The sequence below is a fragment of the Ornithodoros turicata genome, chromosome 1 (assembly GCF_037126465.1).
Source record: "Ornithodoros turicata isolate Travis chromosome 1, ASM3712646v1, whole genome shotgun sequence".
Lineage (NCBI taxonomy): Eukaryota > Metazoa > Arthropoda > Arachnida > Ixodida > Argasidae > Ornithodoros > Ornithodoros turicata.
Window position 1 is genome coordinate 136,979,178 of NC_088201.1, and position 4,373 is coordinate 136,983,550.

General features: G+C 42.6%; 1 long non-coding RNA gene across 1 annotated transcript; it reads left to right on the plus strand.

Moving 5' to 3' along the window:
* Positions 1-464: 464 nt before the first annotated feature.
* LOC135369659 (uncharacterized) lies at positions 465-2,685 on the plus strand. Its single transcript, XR_010415108.1, has 3 exons — positions 465-1,147; positions 1,260-1,478; positions 1,975-2,685. It is a non-coding gene; the product is annotated as an uncharacterized LOC135369659 (long non-coding RNA).
* The last annotated feature ends 1,688 nt before the right edge of the window (positions 2,686-4,373 follow it).

Genomic DNA, 4,373 nt, shown 5'->3' on the forward strand with positions numbered 1-4,373 from the left:
TGTTGATGAAGTCAGCAGTGCTTAATTTTGCAGTTATGGGTCAGTTATGCTCATATGGGCAGTTATGGTTGCAGTCTGAGCACGGAGTAGAAATTCCGACATTTCTCTGCTCCCTAAGAAAATTTCTGCGTCGGTTTCCAAGCAGACCGCGTTTAGTTTACGCGAAATAGAAAAATGAACTTGTGTATGTTCTATGATGTTCTGTCGCAGGCTTAGGCCTTTTGCCCGATGAGCAGTATTTTGCATGCGATGTTGCATGTCTGGAGTTGATCAGTAGTGTCTTTCTTGCGTCAATTTTTACCCTTCGCTAATATCTTGTTGTTGTCCTCTTGTGTTAGCCGTTAAGCTTCGTAGCGATGTGCGGTAACGCTACGATTATTGCTGAGCGCTCCGACTTAAAGGGACTCTGACCAGAAACTGCGGGAGCTCTTTCGTACTTGTAGTCGATAAAGCACCCAACAAGGACTCTCCATGCGAAAATTCACGCATTAAAACCCCACGGTTTCTCTAAACTCGAATTTTAAACATTCGACTTCATCCGAGTGCAGCACGCCTAGCGTCAAACCGAGAAAACATACGTTTATATAGAATATCCACCCCGGCCCACCATCAAGATGACGTCAACACGGGGGCCACTCGCAACACCCACAATTGGCTCAAACGCGTCACGTGGTCACGCAATATCTGTCAATTTCCTTCGTGAAATGGCATTTCTACGTTAATATGTTTTTGTTACAGAGCCTCAAGAAGAAAAATATACCCTGCATTTATCACCTGCAACAGTTTCTACGATTTTCTTTTCAATCTGTACACGGCGTTCGATATATGCTTCCGTATCCGGTCAGCTGTAATGGATGCCGTATGCCGAGCTTGCTAACTGCGAACTTGTGTGACTCCCGGTTCATCCTCTTTGTTCGGGTCATTGGGTTGGTGTTGGAGTTGGTCACCATATTCTGAACGTTTCACCTATCGTTGCGGTGTACTGTTCTTGATCTGCTGCGAAGCGACGAACCGCAACGGCAGTCACTCGCCTCAGCGAACTTCTGTCTGCTGCATCTCAAAGGAGCATGGGGACCTGATGATACCTTCAACTAAAAAAACCAAATGTGCTCTCGTGTGGTCCTGACGGAAAAGTAGTATCAACAAGGTTAGCACATTTATTTTTCAGTTCCAAGTCTACGTACTGAAAACCATGCAGGTGCAGTCGATCATTCTCGTAGCTGTTGTGTAACGCGTATGCTTTCTTACATATCCCACAGAACCCTCCACTTTTTCGACCAAGATATGGTTATGAGATCCTTCTGATGGCTTCTTACTAGGCTATGCCGCTCCGAAGCATTGAGATGACGAAGCGTCGTGGTAGCTGCACCTCTGCCTTCGAAAGATGAATCAGTCATTCCACACTGTGCTTACTGGCTTTGTATAGAGTCTGGCAAATCCGACAGACTTGGACTGCCTTTTTCAAGAAAGTTTGAAATGTAAGTATGTGTATATTGGTTTCACATATCCACCACATATTGAGCGTGTGTATGATTGTACTTTATATGCTACAGCGTATCAGCGTACATTATTATTCAACACGTAGTGTGGCAAACTCGACATCAGTCACACAAAGCCAACAATTGCCTTTTCTTCAATTGCTTATTTTTATCATATCATGTTTTTGTCTATATCTCAATTTACCAACCAACAAAGTATATTATTTTAGTATAATCATCTGATATTTAACAAGTCACAGTTTTACCATGGTTTTGGCACACTATAGCCCGAGTTACTTATGCGTCATTAAATTGAATCATCGTCATCTTCAACTGCCATTATTCAATTGAAGTGCCAGGTGGATATAATGATATGGCAAGATATTTTTTTTGCTGTCATCCTGGAATTGCTAATTTCAGAAGAGTAGTCACCGTGAAGTTTGTTTTCGTTTTCAGAAACATTAAGAGGACTAAAACCAAACACTTTTTCTTTCAGAGCATCCCTTATGCACCTGCATTTCAATTCCAATCTGTATTACAAGAATGACAGACCACTCAACAGAGATGAACATCTGAAAGTGAAAGAGCTGGAATGAAGATACGTTAATCTGTGTCAAAGGTTCTTAGTATGTGTGCGAGTCGAGGACATAGGTCTCCAGAAGAGGTGACTTCCTTCTATCTATTAACCAGCTCCACTTTTTAGGGTTCCCTGTAAACTAATGGAGCACATCATGTACTACCACGTTGTCAACCAAGTTGACTCTGTCAATTTCTTTTTTTTAAATTCCAGCATGGCTTTAGAAAAGGGTATTCATGCAAAACTAACGTAGTGGAATTCGTTCACAGCATTTCAAACTGTCTTGATTTCTGGGTCCATGTAGATGTAGTATTCTTTTTATTTTGTAAGGGCTTTTGACACTGTGCTCTACGCTCTCGTGTTGGCCAAAGTAGCCTAATTAAAATTTGATCCTGCTACCTGGATATGCAGTTTCTCAACTAACCGTAACTGTGGCGACAACTCGTGAGGAGAACCTATCATATCGCCACCATGCAGCATTTGTTATATTACAATCGCTTCACATTTTAATCTAGTCAGAAGCAAGGCCTTTTGGTGATCGGTCTTGTATAATTACGTGCCCCTCCGTTATGTAACACCACACTGGGTTCTTCAACCTATGAGAGAGAAATAAATATATTGCCAAGTAAATTGTCTACAAGGCTCGTTATTCCATTTCGCCACACTACCACAAGCAATTGTTAGAGTAGTGGCCCAGGGTATGAAGCTCGCCACTAATCATCATTCAAACAAAGTTCATAATGTAAAATGCTTTACTCAGAACACTGGCTTAACACAACAATTAAGAATAAAGAGAGTAAACATTTCATTGCCTATCCAGGTGGCATCATCCCTCCAACAGAGAACAATCAAAAACAACATCAAAGGAGTCAAATCGGTGGTCCGCATTCCTTTCATCCAATGTATTTCATACGCTATTTGGAGGGCACTGTGCCCATCAGGCATTTTGACTGTGCATATCAAGTTGAGTGCATAGAATCTGATACAACCTACATTGGCGAGATAGACAAAAGACGTGGGACAAGACTAAAAGAGCCAGGGCTACTAATGCTTAGCTTAACTAAACAGGACCGAATCAGTCTACCACTGCTGTCCTAAGGGACATATATTTTGATGGTGCAGTAACCTTTGCTCATGACTAGCGATGGGACCCTAGAAAGTTCTTAGAATCCTGCTTTATCAGGCGTGATGCTTCAGCCTGTAATACCTGTACATACCTGTACATACCGTGGCCCCCTATCGGATGTGTAAGATTCCCTCTTAGATAGGCTGATGTGCTCATCTTTGGCCTCTGTTGTACTGATGATGCCACCCGGATAGGCGACAAAACGTTTACGCTCTGTTTTTATTCGTTGTGTTGAGCGGTGTTTGCAGTAAAGGACGCTACATTATGAGGTTGTCACCCGGCTTCTGGAATATATTTTCAAATAAAGTTGTTGTTTTACAAAGCTCAATACATTGCAGAAATCATTCTTGTTGCCTATTGTTTTGGGGGTGCCATTCTTGCAGTCACATGAAGCACTGAAGGGCCAATTTCAAAAGTAAAGGCAGTCTGATTTATGTTCTTGCCGACATGGCACAGCGTATGTACAAGGTAGCTCCATTTCAGAAGCCTGAGAACACTCAAAGCAATTAGTGTGCTAGCATCAGATATGGTGCACAGCATTGCATATTTGCTTTTGCTAGGGCAACTAAGAAGGGTGGATAGAAAGGCAGTTACGACCTGTTTCCACAAAAGACACTCAGATTCATTAGCAATTTCCTCCAAGAGAGCCAAGGCTTTTTCTAGATTACTAGAACATGGGTACCTGGTTATAAATAACAAGAATTCATCTACCAGAAGTCAGTGTTTCACACACCCTGCTTTCCATCAACACTATTAAAAGGTGTGACCCCCAAACCTGCACAAAATTCCTGGAGAGTCTTTACTGGACACTGTTGCTGTCCCTCTCACCAGGTGCTCTCTATGAACCCGATTCACAGTTCTGGATGCACTGCCTGAGCTAACTTCAGCATGCTTTCCCAACACGAATGGTAACTGCTATGAGGAGTGTTGTACTTACTGAAAGCAACATGAAATGCTGTACCTTGACAGGAAACGTTGATATCCTTCTTAAGACCGTAGAGAGATGTTCCTTGCTCCCTTTCTTCCAAATCTTACTATCAGACGCAAGCCCACTTGCCACCAAGCCAATGAGATGTGCCTCACAGTCAGTGCAATCAAGGGAATCTATCACTGAGGCTCAGAAAAGCTGTTTTCCATCGGGATCTGATCCAGCACTGAGCCGTGAGTAGCCCCGTGAAAGTACCAGGGTTTC